Source organism: Embiotoca jacksoni, unplaced genomic scaffold, assembly GCF_022577435.1.
Source record: "Embiotoca jacksoni isolate LCO1_2020_lvr unplaced genomic scaffold, fEmbJac1.0.p SCAF_16, whole genome shotgun sequence".
NCBI classification, from domain to species: domain Eukaryota; kingdom Metazoa; phylum Chordata; class Actinopteri; family Embiotocidae; genus Embiotoca; species Embiotoca jacksoni.
In genome coordinates, this window is record NW_027185296.1 from 3363812 (window position 1) to 3391804 (window position 27993).

The following is a 27993-nucleotide window of genomic DNA, read 5'->3' on the forward strand; positions in this document are numbered from 1 at the left end:
CTTGTCCATGGAGTACTTGGAAATCACTGTCCTTCCTACTTATGTGGATGAACCATAGCAGTGTCAGTCAAAAAACAAAACAGAGTGCACGTCAGTTTCGAACACAAACCCCAAACTGTATTGTAGAACAATTAGGTTTGACTTGAAGCTTATTGAGATTTAATGAGACTAAATTATTCCTCTGTTGTGGTAATTTAGGCTCAATAAGAAGATGCAAATTCAAGAAGGCCTTAAACTACAAAATGGAAACTGTGTTTTCAAGTTCAAGTTTCGAACTATTTTATGGAGTAACAGTGAATAGGACTTTCAGGAATTGTAATTAAAACTAATCGTTTCCACTTAAGTGTGTCCCAAACAAACATTTAGGCTGACTCATATGACATCAAATAATAAAACTAAAAACAAATTACAGGTTTCTTGCCGTGATTGAATGATTTGAATAATGGCATCAATGTTTTCTACTATGTTATTATCCACTATTAAGCTGAGATGCTTTGCCCACATATTATTAATAAACCCCATGATTAAACTATTTCATCTCATTTTGCCTAATTTTAATGCATTTTGTGACTTTCTGGTTAGCACAGCCTTTTTCAGGTACTTTCCACAATAACCATCTGATTATCCAGAAATGAGAACAATAAATGCTCACTATTATGGACAAATTGGTTTGATCCAGCCTCGTGGTTTTATTTTAACGTCAGCAAAATGACTGCAACATCGCTGTCATCATCATCATCACCTAAATCTTCTGTTTGTATTGTAGTATAATGGTTCTTTGGATTAAAATTTACCCAGGAGCTGTGCTCTCTCTTGGGCGTGCGCCCCAGGTGTAACTTGACGTCAGCAGTATCTAAGATGAGGAATTTAGACCTCGTTTTTTCACCACTGAATTTAGACCACACTAAATCAACAATGAGCAAGTTTCTGCCACAACGATAGTATGTCTTTGATCGGGTTGTGGGTGATTGGATGACTCACAATTAAACCCAATTAGTCATTAATCAATTCCATTCCAGTCGCCGAATAACTCTGCTTCAGGTTTTGGCACTAACAGGCTTTAGGAGTCTCCTGTGGATGACAGCAGTGCTGGAGATGCTGTAGCTCATACTGCCGCTAGAAGACAAACGCGGTGGTCCTCCCATTTCACCAAAGCTCCTGAGTGCCGCTCAAGGAACAGCAACTATTTTTAATAAACCGATGAATGGGACTTTGGCGTGCGCTGGATCCCGAGCCTGACTCTGCGTGGAAGTGTGGCGCATATGCAGAGAGAAGAACAGTCTTTTCTTTCATTGAGACCCGAGGTGGAAAAGACGCAGCAATGACAGAGCAGCAGTCGTGCGCAGCGGCAAAATAGACCAACTATCGTGGGGACGGAAGATTGATAACACAACTGGGCGAACAACGAGGGCGGCAGATGTAATTTCCAAACGTTGCAGCTGGTTTGGTGCCAATGGTGTGCTGGATGGGTTATTATTGCACGCTCCTTTTCATCATTCACTGCTCCCAGCGTTTCCAGATTACTTGGGGATCTCGGACGGCTGTCTTTGAGGGAGTACTGCTGCAGAGACTAACGGGGAATGCCATGTGTCGTTGCGCGACATAGAAGCTCTTTGTGGGCTGTTTTGCACCGGGGACAGGTGGTGCCGCGTGTGTGTGTGTGTGTGTGTGTGTGTGTGTGTGTGTATGTGTGTGTGTTGACACGAGCAAGGGGCACGGACACAACCCCTGAGACAGTTGTCTTAGGGATGTCAGGCCGGCGTACGGGATCAGTTTTTGCCAGAGACAGGTGCGACAAGGAGGAGTAGTTTACAAAGCCCGACACAGGATCTGGTAACGCACTAACGAGCCTGCTCTCTCCTCTGATCACTCTCGGATTTTTTTGTATCCAGCGGGACACACAATTGACTCATACAGTTGCTATCTCGGCGGCACCTTCCCCAGATAATCAGAGGTAAGTGACCCGAGTTGTCCGATGTGGAGGTCGGTGCTGGGTGGCGGTGCGCTCTGTGGCTCTGTCGCGCCCTGATGCTTTGGACAAATTGATCACACGACGGAATTTAATTATAGGAATCGGTTAAAACCAAACCTCAATAGTGGGCTGATCTGTAATCTTTGGCATCCTGCCTCTACAATAGGTTTCACTGTACTCTCAATTTCATACTGCGTAGCTTGCAGCCACACACAAAACAAGCAGGCTTCTGTCCGGAGCCTGAAGACAGCTTCACCATCCATCTATTGATTTGGTATTGACATTGCTCTCATAAATCCTGTGTATCGTGTCTCACTTTTACAAAGAAATGGTTTAATTGCTAAATTCCTGACTTTCTTTGCTGTGCCAAATGAGGTTTTCCTCTTTGACATTGCAGTTGTTGTAAAGCATAACTAGAAAAAGAGTTGCAGAACTGTGGAAGCAGAGTCAGTGTGTCTTCACCAAGACATTAGCCAAAATGTACCTTCCTTACCTAGTCTTCCTCACTGCGTTTGCATGTGCGCTTGCTGTTTGTATGCTGTGAGTTGTGAGATTGCATGTTATCTTCTAGCGGTCGTGTCTGTTCTACAGTCCTACCCGCTGGGCCCCTAATGTCCCCTATTCCTGCCTGCAGGCTCTGTCATCTCGCCCTCTCTCTCCCTCTGCAGTAGCTGCTATCTTTACAGTACATTGAACTACTTGGCTGGATAGTGTCAGAATCACATTTTTGCTTTTTCTGTGCAAGGACCGCTAACTCTCAGTAGCTGCCTCCAAGTCTCCTAAAGTTTCCCCATTTGGGAGCTGCATGTTTTTGTTGTGGGCCTTGTTTCAAATTCAAATTGCCTTTCAGCTACCTTTTGTCCAATGCTGAGGTTTGTGGACTGGAACGAGAGACAGAGAAGTAAGTAAAGTCCCGAAGGGTCAGGGCATTCCTATAATGAGCCCCAGTGTGAGAGGAGAGAAGAGTAGGAGGAGAGACATCTAAAGAAAGTGAGACAGTGCTCCTTGTCCACTGTGAGGCAAGACAAGCCAAGGGAATACCAGCACCTCCACTAACCTTTCTGTCGCTCGAAACCGTGTCAATCAGCCTCGGAGGACAAGAGCCTCTTTAATTCCTCTTCCTCTGGGCTGTCACCCACTCTGACAGCCAGGGCTCAGGGTTGCTGCCGCAGGTTGCGCATAGATCCTTCCTCCCTGCTACTCAGATGCTCCTTTAGGGGGTGATGTACTGCACCAGACTCTGTTTCAGACTTTATTCTTTTTTACAGACAGAAGTGAAAGGGAAGAAGTTAGGATGAAACATGAGGCAGATGAAAGGAGAGATGATCCTAAAGTAGATATCGTCTCATCATCTATGTCTAGCTGTTTCTTGGGCATTACAGAGGCACAGCGGTGCCCTTTTCTCTGACATGTTTTTGTAGGCTCATCACACCACCAGTAATTACAAGACAAGCACTATCAGAGGGAAGGAATTAATAGACAACAGAGGAAATACCTGTCTTATATGATCTCTGATCTTCTTATGGTACTGGATCCAGTTTTCATTTGTTTAGAAGCTGCACTTCATCAGAGTTTCAAATAGAAGCATGGCACCTTCTTGCTGATGCTTCCAGTCATCTTGAGAAAGGTGGAAGGAAAATGTACCCAGAAATAAAATGTATTTTTCTTTCATCAAATGCAGCACAAGATCATGAAACCTGAATTATCCAACGCAGACATTGGAGCTGCTGACAGACAGTGACCACAATTGAAATATTAGCCCCATGTCAAAATTCACATCAACAATTTTACAAAAGTGATTTCTGTTTCGATGGTATTGAGGGAATTTACAAATACGTTTTCTCAAACGAATTTACTTTCTCTCTGCAGGCAGGGGAGAGGGGATAAATGTTTTCTCAGTCAGCATATAAATAACCAGACTGTAGGAAGCATTACTCCTTCCAAAATAAATGACTCAGTAGGGGGCAAGATTGCACTGAGAATTATGTAAGGTGAGCATAAAGAAAGCAATTGGAGAAACAGTGCACCTGATGTCCCGAACACTAAAAGTGATTAGTGGAGAAACCTCAACGGGGGAAAAAAAAAACAATAGTTCCAAATTAAGGCCTAATACAGGGGCAGGATTTTGTGTCAATGGAGAATTTGGATAACAATGCTAAATGTGTACCCAGGAAAGCAGGCAGGAGGCATCTACCGTTCCAAGGTCCCAATGCTGATGTCAGTTTTTGGCGGTGTTTTCTCGGTCCCCAGTGCTTCTCCTCGCAGCTTAACAAACTGCTCGCTGGAGCTTGGCTAATCCTTGGCTAGCAGTGCCCAGTGATTTATTATAAAGTTAGCTAATTTAGGGAGCTCTGTAACATCCCACCATACACACATGCCCTTGACAGATCCCCGCTGTCTTTACTGTGGAGTCTGAGTCGCCAATTAGTTTGAAGAATTGTTTGTGTGTGTGTGTAGGTCAAAGAGAAAAGACACAGTGAGAGTTTGTCCATGTTTATCAGAGAGAAACATAAGAGACAGTGTTTGTCACATTGTGTCTGTTTGCCTTCCTGTCTTGTATGGACTTTGTGTGTGTGCATGTGTGCGAGTCAGTCTGTCTGTGCCTGATACAAGTGTGATTCAGCACTGTCCAGCCTTGGTTGAATGGCTGCCCTGTTTGTGCCTCATTTCTGACGCCAACAGCCGCTCTGCGCCCCTTGCTTCGGAGCAAGTGTTGCACCCTATGCGTTAAAATAACAGGTGTCTTTACACCGTGACTTAATCCCCCTTCCCCACTTCCCCGCTGCACCCTGCCGTGGGGTTACATCACCTGTGGGCCTGGGGCGGTTCCAGCATAGAAATAAAAAGCATAGAGTAGTCAGACAAAGCTTCACTTGACAGATGAAGTCTTACCTCGTCGTGTTTCTTTTCCATCATTTCACAGAGTCTAAAAATATAATTGCAGAAGTCATTGCTGAAAACCTGAATGTAGAAACCTGAATTCTGGGCTTAGGAAGTGGGGTCCTTTTATTAGAAAAAAACTTCTTTAACCCAAAGATGGTTGAACTTTTGTTGTTTTTCTAAACTTAAAGGGGCACCCTCATTACGTCGTTCCCACCCCCCCCTATAAGTCTCCTCTGGACCTTGATGTCAAGGCCTCTCAGGCAGTGTGGTCTCTGTCTGCAGGCTGTCAGGGCAGGGACACTGCCCACTGGGACCCTGAATGGGACAAATTGACCGTAACAATGTTCCCACTTAGCATGTGGAGCTCGGAGAAAGAGAAGGTGAAAAGGAGGGCCTGATGATTGAGGGGGAGACCAGCCGCAATAGGAGAGAGAGGGAGGGAGTGAGGGAGAGAGGAGGACAGCTCTTTGAAATGTATGAATTGAAGACTTTTATTAAATCACATAGCTTGTATTTTTTAAATCCTCTTCACGTATTCTCTCGCTCGTGCACACACACACACACACACACACACACACACACACACACACACACACACACACACACACACACACACACACACACACACACACACACACACACATATGGCTTTGCTTGTTGTTATTTGCCCAAGGCTACTGCTAGGGGTTACCATAGCAGCAGGATAAACACGTTGTCTATGACCCTGCAAGCCCTCACATCCACACATAACACACCTCATTCTCAACGCCCAGATGCCTTCTAGGGGGGAAGGTTTGTCAAGGCTGGCAGTTTGATCTGCACTGAGGTGCTGCCACTGCCTCACAAAGGGTCAAGGATCATGCAGTCCCCCCATTAAAATGCAATAAGTGCTATAGCCCAATGGGGCTACCTCCGCCATGTAATCACACACCGCTGCTTCCTCATCATCCACTCTCTCCTTTTTATCTTTTAATCACTTGTTTTTCCAGCCACATCTTCCTTTCACTGTCATCTCTCCATCTTCATGGCTCTTATACATCCAGTGCAAAGCCAAGGCAGTCAGAATAGATGAGAGTTCAAAGCAGAAAGCTTGATGTAGTCAATAATAAGCGCTCTTTCATTTTTCTTTGAAAAGTCTCCCTCATGTAGTTGCTCTCATCAGCAGCCACTGGCTTAGCTCAGAGTTTGTAAAGTCTGTGATTTCAATATTTTCGTCCATGCCCTTTAACTGTGGCAGAATGTCTCGGAGAAGTTGGAGCGGTATCATGTTGTGTAAGCCCGAGGTAGCGCAGTATGACAGGAACAAAGAATGCAGCTGCTATCACCAAAGGCCAAGTGGCTGTTGAATAAAGATGCATCCCGTTGGTAAAACTGGCTTTCCATGTAGACTTATTGTACCTCCACAGGGGCAGCGTGTTCTTCTGTGTGTGTGTGTGTGTGTGTGTGTGTGTGTGTGTGTGTGTGTGTGTGTGTGTGTGTGTGTGTGTGTGTGTGTATGTATACAAGTGTGTCTTTCCAATATCTGAATAAGGTGCGAAAAGAGGATTCTTGCATTCTCTGCAGCATTGAGGAAGAGACATTTCCATGAGTATAAACTGCTGGCAGCGGACCATGAATGATACAGGACAGAATAAAATAACAGACGTGATGGAGACGGACACCGACATTTACCTCCTGGACACGAATAAACAATTTGTGTGTGAGCTGAATGTTTTTCAGAGCCTGTTTGCTTGTCACTAAGTTACATTCACATAGGCCCCCCTCCCCTCCCCCCACCCATGTCACTTTCTCTCTCTCTTTGTCAAAGATAGACACACTTTGTCTATGGCTGTTACATTCTTATGAAGTCTCGGTGTCAACAGAGCCTTGGTTAACGAGGGGTTCTGGTCAGGAAGAGAGAGGACAGGCTGGTCCCATATACCACCCACAATACATGAATACACACTGGCATATTTAGGCACGCGCACGCACACACACACACACACACACACACACACACACACACACACACACACACACACACACACACACACACACACACACACACACACACACACACGGGCAAGTAACAAGCCACCGCAAGCCCGAAGCCTGAAGCTGCATACTCAGTGCCAGCAGCCATTCTGCAATTATATTATTTTTCTTCTCCAACAATAGAAATAGCTACACTTATTTCTATTATGGCATTCATACATACAACTACACCTCCTCTGTTTTATTACCGTGGTTGCTCCGATCACCGAGCACATGCAGTAACTAATAAGGTGCTGGTTATTCTGTATGGTGGGAGACGTAGCAGAGAGGATGCGGGTCACACACATCCTGAATCATTTCCCGCATCAGCACAGCGTGAATCTGAAGAAACCATGCCCTGTGGCCCAGACTGGTGTTATCCTGCTGCTGTTTTATATAGCTGATTCATTTCTGAAGGGAACTTCCAGCCCAAATAGCTCTATCCTGTCGTTTTATGGGCACAGAGAAGCTGCAAAAATAAAATTAGAGCGTTCTCATTGTCTGTTTCTGCTTTTGGTAGAATTGTTTACGACTGGTTTTGGAGCCTCTGCTGTTGTCGTGGTCTTGACTCTTTTCACCAGTTCTCTGCTTTAAGTTTGTGACTGTACACTTTAAAAAAAAATAAAAAAGAGTAAATGTCTGGTTATTTGACTGCCAAGCTGCCACTTGTTTTGTGCTTTGAGGTAATTACCAGCTTAATGCGTCCAGTGACCTGAGGGAATCAGTCATGCTGAAAAAACAAAAAGAAAACTCTGGCTTGCTGGCACCGTGCGCGGGGTTGGCACAGTGGAGGGACAGAGCAGAGACTGTGACCTACTGTCTCTCTTCGCTCTGTGATGGTGAAGTGAAGAGAGAATAGAGAGCGGGTGAGGCAGGAAGGGGCAGCGACTTCGTTGATGGTTTATGGATGAAGCTGAACTGTAAGGTAATTGGGGAAAAGCAAAGAGGCACTGAGTAGAAAGAAGGCCACGAGCAGAGGGAAGGGAGGAGAGGTGGAAAATAGTAGAAGAGTCTTGAGAGGATGCTTGTTCAGCCTCTGTTGCTGTTGGAAAGTGGAGGGAAAGTGGGTCCTTGAATGTACTCGCCTAAATTAATGGCTCAGAAGCACCAATTAATGGACAGCCTCACTGTGGGTCTCTGCTGTGCTGAATCAAAGAGGTCTGGCTGTGCAGTGCGTCTGCTCATCTCCCAAGTATCGAGCATGTGTGCATGTGCTCATACACACACACACACACACAGACACACACACACACACACACACACACACACACACACACACACACACCCATGCACACCACACACAGAGGGGATTTTAGCCAAGAAATTGGAGCGAATGAGTAAGATGAAAGCGTCACACCGAGTGAGGAGCTGAATGTCAAGGTTAAAGAACAAAAGGATGATGATGAGGGCTTTGTTAATAAATGGTGAAAAGATGAAGAGAAGGTCAAGTTTGATGTTCTTATCACTGGTTGAGAGGAGAAAAGATGAAATAAGGAGTGGAGGAGGAGGAGGACAGAGTGTGTTCTCTGAAGGCGGGAATCGCAGAATCAGACCGAGGACCCATCTGGAGGCAACAGGTCTGATGACAGCAGGCGGGTTCTTGATCCAAGTATCCCGGCCGTGTGTGACAGCCAGGAACAGAGCCAGGGTCTCCCACTGTCCAAGACTCTTGGAGACCCAACCAGTCCACCAGCAATCTGTCCCCTGGTACTAACCACTTCAGTACGACAGAGGCATGTTTGTTATGGGTTATAGATCATAATTGTTCAAATTGAAAGCGGATGGTTGATTGCATGGTATTAAGCACTGCTGTCAGAGATGAGTGGATTCTGGGAGGATGGTAGACGGTCTGTACACTGAGGAGTTATGTGGAAATTATAGAAAGGATTTAAGCTTCTTCACAGCAAATCTGTTAATACAGTCGATTATGTCCCCAGCCTGAATTCATTAACATTAATTTCTCTTGATATAAGGAGCGGTAACAATAGCAGTCACAAACCAATAAGTCACAAAAGCAAAAAAAATAATTGATATCCTACACACATAACACCTACTTCAAAAGACTGTGTGCTACAATAGAGCTGTTGATTGGCAAGTGCTCTGTGCTGGGTTTTCGGTGGTTGCTGTGCATTCAGAATACCATAGCTAGCGTGCTCACAGTAACTAGTGGGTCATTTGTATTTGCATGTAAATGTTTTTCACCCCTTGGCTCGACTGGTGGGGCAATCAGAATGGGTCTCTGTCTGCATCACTTAGAGGGAGGCTGCAATGACTGACTGTGACATTCAGAGCTCAGGCCAGGCTTTGCCATTTACTTTTTCTCGCTTGTTCACTTAAACATTCATTTCTGTGGGAGGGAGAAGGTAAAAGACAGGAATGGGTGTTATTTTTGTGTGTGTTGACGTGATATCCAATCAGTAGATCCTTTAGTCCACATGCATGCTCCCATCATTCATAGTCTGAATCGGGCCACATCATCCCTCCTCCTACCTCATCATCGAGCTCTGGAGCCTGAGCTTGGCCTCTATTATTGTCCTATGGCGCCATTGAGATAGACACTTGCAAGGCTTTTCCTGCTCCGACCAGCTTGACACACAGACACACACCTCCCACACAGCGATGATGGATACATGTGCAAACGCATATCTGCACAACGGAGGAGTGTTTGTGCTTGACTCATGTAGCACGTCTCGGGGTTTGGCAGTCTGTCGGGCATTTATCAGCCTCTGTCATCAGATGATACATGGTCCTTTAGGTCTCCGAGCTCCACTTGCATGGTTTCTCTGGTTGCTGAGTGAGGCGGGCACAAGGGACATTGCATGACAAGAAAACTCAAGCGGGAATTAGTGTTTGAGTGAATGCCTTTGGCCAGGAATTGGGCAGGAAACGGGTGAATGAACGAGGATTTAAATAATCCAAAAAAAAAATCACTTCCTCTACCGGTGTATTGTGGATTCATGCCAGAAAAAAAATCTTTTAAACTGACATTATTTTAATCATGTCTGTTATGACCACCACAGTGTTCTTCAAGTCAATCTATCTGCTGCACTTGGCGTTAATATTTTCTGCAGCCTCAATCTTGTGTCTTTGTTTGAGAATATGAGCCTGTCTCTGCTTGTGAGGGGACATTTTTTGTGTATATATACGATCTAAATAAACACAAAAACTATTTAAAAAGTTTTCCAGTTTATGCGTCTGTGTGTTTGATGTGCTTCAAACATTTTTCTAATCCCTCTGCTTGATATTTGAGTGCACAGTTGTTTTATCACAATTATGGGATGTCACTGTATGGTTTGTCTGCTGCCTGGTGACAGGAAATGTTGGTTTGTTGCAGCTATTATATGTCCTTTGTTGTTTTTTCTTTTTTGCTGCTCTTCTAAATATAGTCTAAAGAGTTGAGGCACATCGTGGGTTTAAGATGTCTCTAATAGGGCCACAATGTTAAAAGTGTTGTTTCTAATTTGGTTATGTGAGAGCTATCTGCTTGTTTTGAGCTCACATTGTATTGATTTTGACAGAACTCCTCATCAGTAACTCTCCAAACACAACTGCTCTTTTTGACCTTGTCTTTACCTGGCAACATCATCACCACGCTGCCGCCACATCGTCTTGTGTGCATCAACACGCAGCTCACTTGTTACCTGCTGTGCGGCTGCTCTAACCTTTTCAACAATTATCCGCTTGCTTCTTATAAATAGCCTTGCTTGTTCTGTCTGTTTCATTTCAAAACCAGCCACAGTCTCCCTTGGCTCAGTGCAGCGGCAGCGGCAGCAGCAGCAGCAGCAGCAGCACAGGGAAACTTGATACCAGAGTCTAAACTGAAGTAATAAACAAGACAGCAAATGCCCAAACCCCAGCTCTTGCCGTCCCGAGATGTGTCATGTACCATGAAACATTAAGGTTGCTGTGACAAGGGAAAAGCACTGAGTGAGTTTTTCCACTAGAAGAATAGCCATAAACCCATGTTGTTGTAACAGCTAGAAAACAACAGGCCAAATTAAGTAAAATCCTTGTGAAACACACATGCAGCCCATGAATAACCTCTCAGATCCGCCTCCTGCGTAATGGAACATTTTTTCCCTCAATTTTTGCGTTATTGATGACTCTCATGGAGCGTGTCTTTAATTGTGCTACCCTGAGGGGGCGAATGCTTAGTTACAGAAACACTGGAGAGCACTGTTCCTGCCAAATGTTAAAGATGGCAGTTATTCTTGTGAGGTTTTTTCAGTTTTTACTGCGTGCCTGCCGGACAGCACAGCAACTCCCTTGTAGGTAGTCTTTTTTCCATTGTAAAAAATCATCACTGTGTTTTTTTTCTGTTCTTTGGGTCATGCTGCTTTACCTGGCACAGGGATCCTCTCTGCTGTCAACAGCACCATTAACGGCCACAACAAAGTAGCTTTGAAGCTCTGCAGGGCTTAGGCCGTAATAGGAGGACATCTTCAGGCACGCACTGTAATGGAGGGAAAGCTCAGGGGCTCCACTGTTTTCTCCTTCATTCAGATTTCTGTCTCGTTTCATAAGAAAAGGCTCTATAGACACCCGAACCAATTAATGTCTGTTATCTTCATTGACTTCTCTCACTGCCTCGCATCTCTGTTTGAAGAGGCGCCGGCATTAAAGGTGAGGGTGACAAATGCTGCGATATGGATTGTAACTATGTAAGATAAAATGATGGCAAAGTGGCGAATGCGTGGCAGTTGGTTGAAATTCTCGCTCTCTGGAGCTATTTTCAAGACAGTAGTGCCATAACAACTGCTTGAAGCACGCTGTTTATTGCTGTCTCTTCTCTTAATTGCATGCATTATGTTCATTTCCTTCGCCGCTTTTCAAATCTTAATCAGATGGGTAATTTACTGTCTTGCAGGCTTTAACCAGCTGGCTCCGAACATAGACTCTTTCCCTCTTCCTTCATCTGCTCGTCTTCTATACGCATCTCCGCGGTTTCCTCTGCTTGTTTGGTAGTCAGGCAGGCATGGGGTTTCTGTGTCAAAGTGTGTGTGTGTGTGTGTGTGTGTGTGTGTGTGTGTGTGTGTGTGTGTGTGTGTGTGTGAGTGGCCCTGCTTGTGTACGAGGGTAGGTGGGTAGGTTAATGTGACAGTGTCTCCTGCCTCATCTGGCAGTAATACAATGAGGCAAGCAAAGATGTGAAGGGAATTATTTATCTGGCAGGTCTGAGTCAGTCCACAGAAGAAAAGACAGAGCCAGCATGAGGAGCCTTCGTTAATGTGAAAACACTCCTCTGTTATAGCAGCCAGCATGCTTTGCATGCCTTTTGTGACATGTGCACATAATGCCCACCTCGCTAGACCCACCAAGGCCACCTTGCTTCTTATGAATATATTTGTCACTACACAAACTTCACAAAAAAAGAAGGGGGGAAGCTGATTATGCTCTCTGCAGACACTTCTTCCTGTCTTTTACGAGCCATCAGCTCAGCATTTTCTTGCTATTGTCAAATTGGTTCCTGTGCTGATAAGGAGTAATTGCAAGTGTGGCAGCTGACTTGCTTCTTCCTTGAGAGTTAACATCCAGGCTGAAGCAGGCGTTGAGACACTTTTTGTTCCCATAAAAAAAAAAAAAGTCGACATCAGTGTCTTTGTCTGGAGGTGGGGAGATTTCGTTTGCATCTGATAATCCCCTTTCACTCCTGAAATTAGTTTCTCTCTCTTGAGGCTAGCATACAGAAGCAAAATTACAAATGAGCGAGGATTACAAATGTAGAAGTGTGAAACAGAACAGATAGGGGAATGAGTGGAGCGTGTGCGTGTGGATGTGCAGTTGCAGAGTGTCTATGAGTGTATGTGTGTGTGTGTAAGAGGCCTCTCTGCCAACTGTCAAGGACTCTAGCTGGGATACTCACCTGATTGAAATGAATAGATTCCTGGATCAGGAGGAGGGGAGAATGTTGATTGGCAGCCAGAGGACTTGTCAGTCAATACACACACACACACACACACACACACACACACACACACACACACACACACACACACACACACACACACACACACACACACACACACACACACACACAGGCAAGCTCAGTGGCTCATTAATGCACCTTAGCACTACCGGCTCCACCAGGCAGCATGCCAATCCAAAAACAGAAGCTCAGAGGTGATGCTCAGCATGGGCCAGCCTGACCTGGCCTGGGCCGGGTGGAGGGATGAACCTGGTCATCTGGCAAGTTTTAGGTATCACTCATTAGTACTCATGCAGAAAACTAATGAAGTGCTTGGAGAGGACAGAATGAGAGAGAATGGGGCATAAATCAAATTGAATAAAGAAGCAAATACACTCAAACATGCAAACAATCTTCAGCACTTGCTCACACAGTCGGCCTTAAAACAAGCAGCTCAGCTAACAGCCACTGAGGCTTTCACAGAGGAGTTGATATTTAGTTAGACTTAAGGCTTCGGAGTGTCTGTGTAAGTGGATGTAGTGATAAATCTTAAAGCAGAACACTCCCGGAGCCGGTGCTGTATTTTGGTGAACTAGTTCTCTTTCATCTAAGAGCCAGGGGACACAGACACACAGGGGAGTTATAGAAATAGCCTGAATTTTTGTTCATAAACACAACAACTGCCTCGTGGAAACGTAATATGTGCGTGTGTGCGTGTGAAGGTGTGTCCCAGAGCTCCTTTCACCCCCCACACTAGCTTGCATCAGCATGATTAACAGGAGAACAATATTGATGTTGTCAAAGCACTTTCAAGGGTAAAATATGTCTGTGTATACGTCAGGACATTTTGTTATTGTTGTCAGGCGTCTCGGTAGCCTTGTTCAGGAAAGCTCAGAATGGTGGTTGCTTATTTTCAAGGCCCATGCGAGTCTATGGCCGAGGCAACTAGTTTCTCTTCCAAACCCCCCTTGAGACCGGACCCCGAGGACCTCGACTAATTCTTGTGCATCACATTACCATTCTCCTTAATGTGACTGATTATACACTGGGAAAGAGTGGGCCACAGTCGTGAGCCAACCAGCCAAAGTGTTTGCTGGCACACAAGTGTGAAAAATCAGAATGCCCACTCGTGTTGAGTCATTTGTGTCTTAGATCATTCTGACGGCTGCAAAGAGCCCTTTGACATCTCTTTCTCTGTCAGAAATGGATTTCCAGCTTATTTAGATGGTGATTTAGAATGTGAGGCAGTGTTTGTGTGTGCACTTACCAGCCTGTTATGTTGGTATTGCTGTGCTTTGCAGTGTTGTTTCTGTGCTTATGAAAGTGACTTTTGCTGATGTAAACTTTATGCTGTTGAAGGCTTTGAGCACATTTTTAATTAACCTTTTCTTTTTCTTGAAAGATTATTTCATGAAAATAAATCAAATGGCGTCAGCAAGCCCCGGGAATCAAAACAGGGACTGCTGATGGCATTTGTGCCCCTGTTGTAGGTGCCCTACCCACTCGGCTGTTGGGTTGTGTTTAATTAACCTTTCTTGACACACAAAAATGAAAGAGAGCAATTTGATGTAAGTGAAGGTATTGCAGAGGAAAGTAAAATGTGCTAATATGTTTGGTTAACAAACACCGAGATCTAATTTTGTAACAGTTTTGTTTTTTTTTTGCTGGAAAAACAGTTTCCTTTTAGGTTTATTGTTTGAGAGGGATCAAAACAATGCACAAAATAGCCCACTAAACAGTCAAACTATGGGAAAAAACTAAAATGTGAAAATATGTGTAAACTAGAAAATAAATGTCCTGGTCTTTTTCTGGATGAAAAAAAAGTAGCTAATAACATTTAATACATATAATTAGATGTAGTGCTGAGGCTGTTTAAAATGCAGACAGACTTCAGAGGAAAGAAAAACACAAACCTCCAGAGCCGTCACACTGTCCCTATTGCAGCCATTATGTGTTTCATTACATCTGGAATACAACATAAATAGCCTGAAAAGTGTGCTTTGATGAGCTAACCTCAGAAGAGCGAATTGGAAATTGTTCTAGGTCTGACTACTGTGTTGTGGTGTATTCTTTTTTTTTTTTTAACAGTGTCCACCTTGATATAAACCACCGCAACCTCCCACCATTAGATGTGTACTGTAGTCTTAATATAGAACAGAGGTCCAATCTTTATTTATAGTGCAGGGACACATTTAGGAAGAAGATCAAAATGTTACAGTGAAAAGAAAGACAAAGAAATTTAACAGCGTTAAAAGAGCATTAAAACATAAACACAGTAAAAATAGTTTAGTGATGTCCTTAAAGAATTCTCTGAGACCATCCCAAGTATGAGACTGAACAAATCTGTGATTCCAGGACAATTGAGTTAATGTAACGTAACAGTGTGTATCAGCATGTGAAATTCAGCCTGGCACTTTAACTGGGCAATAATAGAGTTTCAGCTTTAAACTACCAATGCCTTTAGTGAGAGAGGCCAGATCACACTTAAATCCATTTAAATCTGGAAGTGGATAAGTGGATGCACTAGATCTTAATACACTTAAGTGGATAAAGTAAATAATTTTAAGTTGATACATTTTGGTAATTCCATTTATCATATTGTTTCAACTCCTCTTTTATGTCACAAAACTTCACATCAAGTTGCACAAACCAGTGATTATGAGACCTTGAATAGATCCAAATTTTTGGTTTCAGTTTCAGCAAACTTGAATGGATATTTGAAAATTTTGTTTATGATAAAATGATGAACTTCTTCTTCGTCACTGTCACATTAAAACTCATACCCTACCTCCCCGTCCACACTCTTTCCTGTGAGTGTCGGAGTTGATGTGTCATGGATGTTGGTGTTTTTTGGGCTCAAAAATTCCAATAAACTTATCACTGATTGCAAAACGTGGCGGGAAATCAAGCCACAATGGCTCACTTCTCACAAAATCTCACAAGTCACATTTGGCATTTGGGTCATGTTGGTGGGGTAAGAATCAGAGTCCTTCTCTTATGTTGTTGTAATGCTGCCCTGTCTTCACACCACTGACCCGACTGCAGCTATCAGAAATGATTATCGAGATGGCTTCAGTCGAGCTGGTCAGTGGAGCAGGTGATGACATCATTATCCCAGTGCAAGTCTCAAGTCAGTGGCAGTGAATTAGGGGAAATGGCCTTCACTTACTACAGTGTACGAGTTCAACTGGAAGAAGACCAGTTCAGCCAGAGAAGCTAAGTGCCTCTCCACAGGGACCTTTGTACCAAGCTGTGCAGAGTGGTGCTTTCAGGAGAAACAAAGAACAGTGTTTGTCTCTCACCCAGTGTGTCTACTGTATATGAGTTGGAGTGCATGTGATTTTGTAGGATTTCCTACCCCACTGTCGAGCTGACCTGGTGTTTATCATAGTTCATACACTTTCATACACTTCCTCTCCTCTCCTCTCCTCTCCTCTCCTCTCCTCTCCTCTCCTCTCCTCTCCTCTCCTCTCCTCTCCTCTCCTCTCCTCTCCTCTCCTCTCCTCTCCTCTCCTCTCCTCTCCTCTCCCCCTATCCTCCTTCTCCTTTCCTTTTCGTCCACACTCTGTTCTTGCTCTCTGTGGGCGTCTGCTGGGGCACAAAAAGGAGAGCCTGGTTCAGTTCCAAAATGATTTCCATTGCTGCATAAGTGCCTTTGGAAGAATGCAACTTGGTACATGCCAGGAAAGGAAAGTAATAAATGACCCCAGAGTGAGAGCTTGAAGTGGGCCAATCGAAGTTTGGTCAGAGGAAGACTGCGGCTGCCTCTTGCCAAGGCCCAGCAGGGCAAATTGAAGAATTTGAGGCAGTGGACGGAGCAGCATGACGTAAAGAAGGAGAATAAGCTTGGGTAAATGAGAAAGATTGCAGGAGTTTGGAGGAAAGTTCTTGCTACTGTCAACGGCCAAGAAGAGGATATAAAAGAGCTTTGCAGGCCACAAGATTACAGCAGAGTAGAGGAGAAAGGAGATAAAGACAGACAAGGAGAAAAGCACAAAAAACACCGTAAAATTAAACTATTCTGCTGAAGATTTGAGAAGAAGCAAAACGAGTAGGTATGAGGGATGGAGGAAACAAGAGCTAACGGGAAAGCAATGTTCCCCCTTTGTACGTTTGTAATTGTTTCAACGTGTGCATGTTCTCTCCCCCCCGTTGCGTTTTGCAATTATCATCTCGAGACCAGGGGCGATCTCCCTGAAGTTAGAGTGCTTGAGACACTTGATGGAGTTTGGCACCTTGCTGCACGCAGACAGGGCCTAGAGACACCACTTAGTTAATTAACCAAAAAGACTAAAAGTGATTCTCCAGGCTGATAAACAGGAATGAGGTGAACGTCTTCTCTCCGCAGAGAAAAATCTTGCGAGTAGTTGCGGGCTGTTTGCTTTTCTCCCAGCAACAAAGGCTGAGAATCTTATCGGCAAAGAGAAGAGGGAGCGGAGGTACCGATTTCAAGATCATTTGAAGTTTTTCTCTTGTTGTGAAAGGATGAGAAATCTGCCTTATCATAAGCAGATGTATTTATTTTATGTGCACTGACTGTTTGTTATACATTCAGTGTATTTTCAGTCATTTATTTGAATTGTTTTGCCATGGGCTGCGTTTACAGAGGACTCCCCTGTAGCCTTGGTCTGTTGTATTTGCTCCTGATTCCAGAGGGAAAGTAAAGCTGTGTGTAATGTACACGTGTTTCTCTCTGTGTGCGAGGCTGTTTTTATGCTGCCGAATAAGAATGTTGATGAGTGCGGGTAAATAAACGGTACAGGAGCACTGGCAGACAAAGCAAGCTGGGTTCTTGTAAACCAGTGGTGGAAATGATTAACATCCGCATCGTCCCCGAACGAACCCCGACTGCTTCCCCATCGCCTCATTTGTTCTCTCTGTCAGTCTGGGGGCCTCATTTTCACTCGGGAAGGAAGGTGCTGTATAATTGTTTTAAAGGAAACACTTTGTCTCAATCTTCTTAACATTTTTCTATCTTAATTACTATCTTAATTTTTCATAGTAATTTCCTCCAATTAATGTCTCCTCCTTTCCCTTGTGCCAGAGTGCCGGAGAAATTAGTAGTATGATATGCCAAAGGATGTCTACCTGCTGTGATTTATCCATCTCACTGTCTGGCTGTCTCCTCCTCTTTTCCCCAGCACAATTTTTGCTGAGTATTTTCCAAACTGTGTCCTGTGGTTTTGGGAGACAGATAATGCCACAGCTTCTGTGTGTGTGTGTGTGTGTGTGTGTGTGTGTGTGTGTGTGTGTGTGTGTGTGTGTGAGGGGGGGGTGGGGGGGGCTGCTCTGTCATTGCTGACTCCAGCACACAACTTGCAGACTGTGCAGACATCCCATGACCCCTCAACCCTTCATGGCTGTGCACAATTTGCCTTCCTGGCCCTGTATATCACCTATTGCCTGCGCCCTGACATTTTAGCTTTGCCCTCCTATTTTCGCTGTCCCTTCTCATTATGAAACCACATCCATTGCTGTCACAATGGCTCTTTCAGATGGTCTGGCTTATGCCCTTACTGCTGGGCTTCAGCTTTGCTTTATGTGCTTTCACCTTTTTGTAATCACTGCCTGTTCACTTCATATTCTTCTTCTTTTTTATTCACCTCTCACTACATGTTAAGATGTTCAGCTCTTGCCTGTGTGCCTGTGGTACATGTCTGCCGATCTACAAATTTCCCTTCATTAGACCCGGGCATTGTTGCGCTGACTTTGCAAATTGGCCTTATAGAGAGGGAAGTTGGGTTGTTCATTGAGCTGCCATGTCAGTAACAGCTGCCTGGCACCAGCTTTTGTTCCCCTCAGAGGTAATTGCTACCGAGGAAATTAAGTAATGATATGACAAGGATGAGGGCATGGGCGTGCCATCAGTCATCCATCTCTGAGTACATCAATGCAGTGAAAAGATCTTGTGTGAAACGCGAAGTGACATTTCTTAAGTTACAACTATGGGTCCTTGGTGTTAATGACTGGAAAAGTGAGACTGAATATAAATGATATTGAGATCAGGTACTCTCTGCTGTACAATATTTTTTTTTTTTTTTTTTTTTTTTTTTTTTTTTTTTTTTTTAACCTTTTGACTGTTACAGGTGTGACTGCTGCTTCTTGTCGACTTTTCTTTTCCTGGCCTGTGCACTATTTTTAATTATGCCATGTCTTTCTGGTTCAAAATGTCAGCCAGTTGGTCAGGAAAACTGTTTATCCTGAGCTTCAGCAGGCTTAGAAAAAAAACACACAACAACATTATTCTTGCTTTCAAAAAAAAAAGAGAGATTGCACCGTAAATACAAATGTGCTCGGTAACGCAGCCACCTCCTACGAACAGCCAGACCCGGCTTTCTCCTCACACAAAGTTGTCTTCTTTGGCTTTTCTCTCCTTCAGCTGTACATTAAAGCAGCATAAAACAGAGGACAAAGCAGGTCCTGAGTGTCTCGGCACTTGAATAGCTTGATTTTCATTGTGGTAGAGACGTAGTGTCTTAGCCTGCCAAATGGTTTGTATACAGATCATGGCCTGGCCCCACCTCCGTAAAGATATGTACTGTACACAGTGTCTACTGATAATGACATCTACTCGGCATCCAACAGATCCGAGTCTTTTCACTTCTCCTCTGTCACAGGGGGTTGACTCACTTTAGAGATCAGCTGTAAAAAACACGTTTAAAAGGTGCCATGCCTCTTTTTTCTCTGACGCAGATATAAACACACATCCAAAATGGCATACATCTACTTACCCCAGCGAGCCTTCAGTGAATTATCGCTACATGTTGAGACAAAAAAGAAAGGCACAGAAGGCTGCTCTCATTTAACTCCATCTCCCCTTACAAACACATCAGAGCATCTGCTGATGGCATCTTGCCCTCTCAGTGGGAGATGAGAGATGCTGGTAGAGGGTGCTTCACTATGGGGCTCCTTTCTGTTCACCAGAAACAAATCCCACACAGACACACACACACACACACACACACACACACACACACACACACACACACACACACACACACACACACACACACACACACACACACACACACATCGTGCCACTTAAGTCCCAGTGCAATTTACAGTAGAAATGAAAACACTCCAATGGCAGAGTTTGACAGGGTGAGTGCCTTTAAATATGGACCTTTTTTCTTTACTAAACACTACTCAGGTGAGACAAGGACATAAACACCCCTTCATAGCACTGAGACAAGTTGAGCTTTGGGTGTTTATATTATCTGAATTTCCTCCTCTATTCTGGCCTATTTGTGGCTCAACAATTCATACTTATATAAACCTTGGTTCCATTAACCACCCTGATACTTACTAAAAGCAATCCATTATCAAGAAAAACAGCTAACAATAGGTGATCTGTTTGAAGTGTGCTTTAATTTATTTTCATGTGTGCAGTCATGTAGGCTCATTCTGATTGAGTTATAGTAATTAGACTGGAATAAGATGAGACATTTACTGCACATTTAACTCTGACAATTAGAAAATCTCATCATGGAAAATTGTTGCAGCAAAATTGCAACGTGATGTTTTAAAAATAGAAAGACCCCACACCTCTTGATATGATGCTAAACGGGTGCTTTTCCTGCAGGATACAGGAAGTGTTAGTCCGTATTAAGGCCTAATGCAGTAACTTAAGCAGGACAAACGGTAGCGGATCAAAACCAGACTTCGAGTTGATGTTGTGAATCAATCAATTCCCCTTAAATGCCAATATGACAACTTTGGCCATTCCATTTGTTTTTATTGGTTGTCTTGCACGACATATTCTTTCGAGGTGATTTGATCTTCAAGCACTTCAAATTGTAAATGATCAAAAGAACTGTGAACATTTCATATCCTCACTTGGAGTAAAAATTGTCACCGTGTCGTTCCATTGCGCTCCAGCAGCATGGCATCTATGGTGACTGCCCTCTGCTCTGCCTCCTTGCAGTCCACTGCACTTACACTGCTCAAGTTCTTACTATAAGTCTGAGACTTGATGGTTCAGTAAAAGTTGTTTTTTGTGTCGACAGAATATGCCCCTTGAAAATTCAGCATAGACTTCAATACGACTTGAGTTTCCTCACATATTTGTTCATGAAGCAGACTGCTTGTGGTAAAACTGTCAGTATATTAAAGCAGGATCACCGATCTGCTCAGGTCAGATTCTACTATGTGGGTTTCAGGATGGGGATTGTGTTGTTTGGCTATTGTACAAGGATCAGAGGGCTGGGGACTGATGCCAAAGAAATACCAGAGAACCTTTAGAGAACTGCCAAAGGACAGGGAACTGTTGTTTAACAAAGTTCCCTAACATGTGTTTTGTTTGGCTACATAGCCCGCCAATACATATGACTCCCATTTGTCCTGTTAACTTGATCTCCCTCCATTTCTCTCTCTCTCTCTTGCTCAAAGTTAGTATGGCACCCTAAGGGCAGAGTAGTTTCTGATTAAGGAAACTGAATCAACCTCAAACTGCCAGGGGGAAGCAGATATTACAGCACTACAGGATGGCCCACCTTTCCTGGCCTTCCTCTACAGCACCAGGTATTTTTTGAGTAAGGTCGTGATCTAATTTTTCAGTCTAAGGCAAACTTTTCCTACTTCCTGTCCCTGCTGAAAAAAAAAACCCTTGCCTGAATATTTGCAAACTCATGGGCATCCAGTTGTCTCTGAGGAACTGGCCCCAGCAGATGGTTCTTCGTCTCCCATCAGGGGCATTTTATTTAGCTGTTTGTCACGCTGTACTGCATAGGAGACCTCAATCTCTCCCCTCTCCATCTACCATGATCCACCATGGCTCCAGCTTGAGAAGGCCTAATGGAAACTCCTGTTAGTGCTGCATGTTTGGGAGGGAGAGGCGGCCGAACTGTCATTCTTAGGGAATATTGAATAAACAGAGGTCAAAGGTCATGTTTACACAGCAAGCAAATCCTCCATTTCCTTCTTGTCATGTCAAACGGGAGATATATGGCAGGCGGAGTAGGAGAAAGGGAAGCTTGACGCGACGCGTCATCACATCAACTTTCACTATTTTTCACTTGCTGTCAGTTAGTCACCCGCACACTCGCCTCCCTCCCTCTGTCTGTCTATCTGCATCTCACTTACATTTCCTAAACATGCAGAGACAGGTCAAATTTGCAGTTTGTCATCTGCTAAATACTTAGTCTGTCATAGAGTTCCAAATACACCGGAGTTAACTCTAATATTAGTATTTAAATTGATTACTAGCGGAGAGGAAATCAATATTTGTCAGCAAACACTTTTATAGTCCTAATGGCTTCTCTTGGCTATGGGAGAAGTACAATAACTAATAATGCCTTTTCTCTTGTATTTTTAACGGCTGTCATAATTGGTTTCGATGCTGCCACAACTGTGAAGCCTTAATTCATTTGTCTGTCTTCATCCTTCCCTTCTTTTACTCCTTCCCTCCTCTCTCTCGTTCTTCTTGCTCCCTCTCAATGTGGTTCTGCTCCCTGCTCATTTAAAATACCTCAATGCTGTTTGCCATCGTCTGTGGTCTGCTGGTGGTGTTTTGGCACAAGTGGCTGTTTGAGTTCTTGACTGCCTCTGAGACGAATGCTCAAAATGTGCAGGCGGTTTCAGGCAGATGCTCAGCAGTGGTTTTGAGGAATCAATGTCGAGGGAGAAACTTTTTGTCTGGAACTTTCAGCGGTGTACTTTTTATTTTCTACACTGCAGCCTTCAACTCAGCTGAGCTCAGCATTGAAGATTACACAGAATATCTGATTTTTTTTTTTACCCTTTAATCCCGCTTTCAGGTTAAGAAGGGGAAAAGCTTTATCTTTGTGGATGTGCATGTGAGTAAGAGAGATAGCGAGAGAATAAAGGGAAGAGAATAGTGGAGGTGATGGTGGCGATGATTGGCCAAAGTGGTCTGTGTGAGCTGCACAGATCAAGGTCACAGCATTGGCTCCCCCGGGCTGCACGGGTGAGAGCGGGTGACCTCTGCTTCATTAACTCCGTAATTCGCTTGCAGCCCTCCCTCTCTGTGTGTATGCGTGTGTGTGTGTGTGTGTTTGTTTGTACTTAGTTTGCGTGCATGTCGAGAGCCTGATGGAAGGTTGTTGTTAATGAAGGAGACAGCATCAGGATGGATATAAGAGAAGAGCAAAGCGAGCAAGAAAAAGTAGTTTTTCCAGTCAGCTCCTTGATGCAGACCCATTCCTCCCTCTCACTATCCTATTCCCTTCTTCCAAACTGAAGAGGAAGGCTGCAGGCAGAACAAGCAGACAGGCCTTTGATCTCCAAGATGATGGTTACCAATCCATCCCCCCTCCCTCTCTTTATCTCTATCTCTGCCTGACTATCTCTCTCTCTCTTTACAGCTACACCACGTCCTCCACAGTTAGGTGCCTAATCATAGTCTAGTCAAGCAATGATACACCCAACACCTTTCTTTTCGCCCTGCCTGTCTATCTTTCTGTCTGTCTGTCTGTCTGTCTTTCTTGTCGCCATTTATTTTTGCCTCACTCCATCTCCTCACATCACCTCCTCCCTCCGCTTCATCTCCTTCATGCAGTGAATGTGAGTGGAGTAAACATAAGTTGTCACACACTTCATCCCCAGCTCGTCTAAGTGCAGCCAAAGAAATGATGCATCCCGTCGACTTGCTCAGAAGCAAGCGTCGAGAGCGAGCGACGGCTGGCAGGCAGGTGGAATCTTGGGTAATAAACAAAGAGGATCGGGCTTCTACGAAAACAAAAGAATTTCAAACCTGCTTGAACTCAAATCGCTTTAGGGTGTGAATTGCTGCGTAATGTCCTTTTTTATTTGTTCAGTCACTGCATAATGTGAGTTTGTCTCCCAAAGCCATTCATTGTTTTGTCTCTAATTTGTAAAAATCATCCTGGACTGACATTTCTAATTGGATTAGAAAGAATATGTTTTAGGTTTTGAGGCGAATAATCACATTAAAGAGAGAAACTTTGCTAGCTGGCACTGAGTTACACAATATTACTCCTAATATGACTATTGATTTGAATTTAATTTAACTCTTTGCAAATTGTAGCCAGTCCCGGGAGTCCAGATAATATATTTACTGTATCAATTAACTGTAAGAAAGCAAGCATTTTTGCACACCTGTGCTCCCAATGAGCTCAGTTAATGTGTGTGTTTGTGTGTGAGATGGAGAAAAAAGCTTTAGACAACTGAATAGAAATTGTCACTTGTCATGATATCAGAGGGCTGGAGGCTATTTCAGAAAAAATTACTTCATAAACGTAATCAGTCGCACATTGACAAACTCTATTACAAAGACTATTTGTCTGCAGTCAATGAAGACATCTCCCATTACTTACATGAAATGACTTTAATATGAAGAGAAAAGAGCAAATTCATATTCAACACTGTGCTGTGACCTCAAATAGTTTGCATTGTGCCAGTTTGCATATGATTAGTTGAGTATTTAAAAATGATGTCTAAGATCTTATGTCCAGTTGTTGCTGTGGTTCGGTGCTCACTTTGACAAAAATGTCTAAAAACAGGCAACAACAAATACAATAATTATTGATTCTGACGCCGATTACCAAACAGAATAATTTAATGACATTTAGTGCACGACGAGCAGTCTACCAGAGCAGAGAGCGGCAGCAGGGCTGTTTAGTGCTCGACACGTAGGTGCATTTCCATTGGTATTCCCCCCATTCACAGCAATAAAAACAGGTTAGCGCTGTCGGGATTCAAGTGGGATAGCAGGGGATTACAGGGTCGGATGGTGTCTTCCTCTTAGGCCTCTCTCTTCTTCGCCGTGTCTACCTCTCTCCACCCTCACTTCTCTCTGCCTCCTCTCATTCCTGTTCTTCTGTATGCTGGGGGAGTGTTGCTTAGACATCGCAAAGCCCCTGATTAAAGGACTGTACTGTGGAGCAGCAGATAGCTCTGTTTTTCTTATTTCTTCTTGGATGGAGATGGACGGACAAACAAAACACTGAAAGGAAGATAGAAATAAGGAAATGACTGGAGCAGCAGGAAAAATGAGTGGATGAGATGTGCAGGAGGAGATGGAGTTTTTTTTTTTTTTTTTTTTTTTTACCCACACACACACATGTAGCCCAAACAATAGAGATACAGTCACCTACCATTTCAATGTAACTTTACATATTGAATCAGATATTTGGTAAATAATGCTTAAATTGAAAGCTCCCATGTTAAAGGAATTCATATGTCTCCTGATATTTTCCGCACATTAGTGAATCAAATGTTGGCTGAGGAGTTCAGGTCCAGTCTCACTCTACCGGAGTGGTCAGACATTTCATTAATTATTTGCTACTTTTTTGTTTTCCGAATGTTTGTTTTTGAACGCAGGTTGATTATATTGTGTCCTCCACATCAACGCAGCTTTGCTCAGATCTCCCACCTGAGGTGGTAAATGAAATGAAATTTGTTTTATATGTGTTGAAATGAGAACTTAATCATATGTAGCATTTTGATTCAAAACACTGTAGAGATGTTAATAATGGGGATTATTACAGTCAATGCATCTCAGTCTTTTACATTGTATGTTGAGTTTATTGAAGTCGGCTCAACCAATGTTTTCACACAGGCTATATTTGACAAGTTAAATCTTTTTTTTTTTTTACAGCTTTATTAACTATAATAACACAAATATCTAATTATAAGTAAATGTTACTCACATTTACTCTTTAGAAAACAAACTCATAATTAAATATTTGGACCTCTAAAACCTGCTCTCTCTCACTTAAACAAGTGTGAAATCCATAACGAAAATCACCAGAGCGCCTCAAAACACTCAAGCACCATTAAATGTTTGATTTTTCAATATCAATTTCCAGATGACTGCTGACCTGTTAAAGAGACATTTAACAACGTCTGACTTTTACCAATTACCTTTTTTCAGTATGTAGAAAATGTTGAAACAGGAGGAAAAGTTCACAGAGGTTTCGACTGTATAGAGTCTCTTTAATAGAAGGCGATTGATTTGCTGAGATTTCATTTGTTCTCCATCAATATTGAGTGCACAGCGGTCATCAGGGATTACGTTTGACAACTGGAAAAGACCAGCATATTTAAATGTTATTGTCTCAATCAGCCCTTATTGATTTGATGCATCTGCCAAAGAGTGACTTTACTCAAAATTTGCCACTTGGTGGAAATAGATTTTGGACGATGCAGGTGTCAAACATACAGACATAAGACATATTGCAAGAAAAGACAACCTGGTTCACGGGATAAAAGACAGGCAGCAGCAGGTGAGGTGACAGCCCTGCCATCGGGATGGGTGGGGTAAGCCAGAGGTGTGGTATTGTGGAGCACAGACCAGCTACTAGAGGTGGAAGTAATGTCAGACCTGTTGATTGGGAGCTGATAAACAGATAGGTGTTCATTAGCGAAGGAGCACAGTTCCTTTAAACTTTCTCTCGCCTCACGCACAGAACTCACACACACACACACACACACACACACACACACACACACAACACCCTCAATATAAAGCTAAAGTAATGGAAAAAGGATAGAGAACCAAATCTCCAGAGACGAGGCAGTGGAGTGATATAGTTTCACCTTCTCACAGATTAAGGCCTTTCTACCTCCTCTCGATTCTTCGCTCCTACTACGCTCCCCTTTATGCAAGCTTTTCACATCTACTCCCTCCTCTTTACTTTCTCTCTCTGTCCTTCAGTCCAACTTGTATTTTTTCTGTATTTCTCTGAAATTTCCATACTCTGTCAAATTTTGGCAGAGGGCTTTTCCATTCTCCCACAAACAGCAGATCAGGCCTCGTCAAGAGTCCACTTAACTGGCAGTACATGAACAAAGCCTGGAACAAACAGCTGCTATTGTATTTGAGAGCAGGGTTTGGTTATGGGACACCTCTACAACGGCATTACAGCTGTGTTCATTTCCTTAAAATAATGATTTGTGATTGCACAAAGAAGACAGGATTACTCCTAAAGTTACGTTTAAGGCAAATAGTAACACATGTTATAGACCTTTACTGAGCTGGCAGGTTCCTGAAAGACAATAATTACTAAACCCATTGTATGCCAAACGCATTAAAAGACATAATGGACCTATTTTTAAGTGGATTTATGTCATTCAAAGCAAAATTAGCTTACAGTTGAAATTACATTTTTCCATATAAAACAACAGGCCCTTTTTCTGTTTTACATACACCTCTGAGTTGCTAGACATTTTCTTGACTGACTAAATATTGCATTTCGTCCTGAGTGATGTCGTCACCTTACCTGCCACATTAAAAGCGGTGGTCATTCGGTCATCCTAGACTGTAGCAAGGCCTCTGATGCATCAGTATTACTTTGAACTAGACAGTCCATGTTTCTGACTGCTGCGCACTTGAAAAAACTTGTGCATGCTGGACAGTGGGGTGTGTTACTATGACAACCAGCAACGGTGAGCTCTAGTCTTAGTTGCAGAATACCTGTATATTTAACGGGGTTTTTAATACTTTTTTAATTTTGATGAATTTAAAAGGTGTAATATGCTGTAAATCATCCATTGTATTTTTCAATGTACATGTATAAATATGTTTTCAAAATGTACAGTTAAAACATAGAGACAAAAGTTGTGGCACCATTAATCTGTCCCTAAAATGCCATGGGGTGCTGCAGCACCTGCTTTGGGAACAACTGCTCTACACCCATGACAAAAATCTGAACGGATTTTAAATGCAAAAACAGATTCCTCTGCTAAAGTTTTTTTTTTTAAAGGCATATACTGATATCACAGCTACAACTTATAAAACATTCAGGTCAAGTCAGTTTTATTTACAAAACCCAGTATCCCAAATCACAACCAATCTGTACAGCATACAACACCGCTGTCCTTAGACACTTGATTTAGATCAGGAAAACCTCATAATGGGAAAAACATGCAAGAAACCTCAGGAAGAGCAGCTGCAGTGGGATCCCTCCTCCAGGACTGAAGACATGCAATCGAAGTCATTTGTACAGAAAAGCGACATTGCAGATTTACAATGTGAGTAATGTAATGTGCAGGTACTTTAAAGAAATCAGAATACGTAGTAGTCATCATGTCTGAGTAGAGCATTGATTTCACAGTCTGTTCCTCTTCTAACGAGCACTGTTTGTGAAGCTGGCGCTCGAAAGCCAAGCTGGAATCAGATTTCTATGAAAAATGTCCTAAACAACCACATTCCAGACGGCGGGTGTGTTTAAAGCCTTCGGACTGACTCACTTATATTTCCATTGTGCAACTCGCAGTTGATCACACAAAAGCACTGAAA

At 43.3% G+C, this 27993-nt stretch overlaps 1 protein-coding gene across 1 annotated transcript in view; it reads left to right on the forward strand.

The window, feature by feature from the left end:
- Window positions 1–1105: 1105 nt before the first annotated feature.
- sema6bb (sema domain, transmembrane domain (TM), and cytoplasmic domain, (semaphorin) 6Bb) overlaps window positions 1106–27993 on the forward strand; it is a 123040-nt gene continuing 96152 nt past the window's right edge. Inside the window, exon 1 of the mRNA XM_069150281.1 lies at window positions 1106–1954. The gene's annotated coding sequence lies outside the window, so the exon portion shown is untranslated. The remainder of the gene's footprint in view (window positions 1955–27993) is intronic.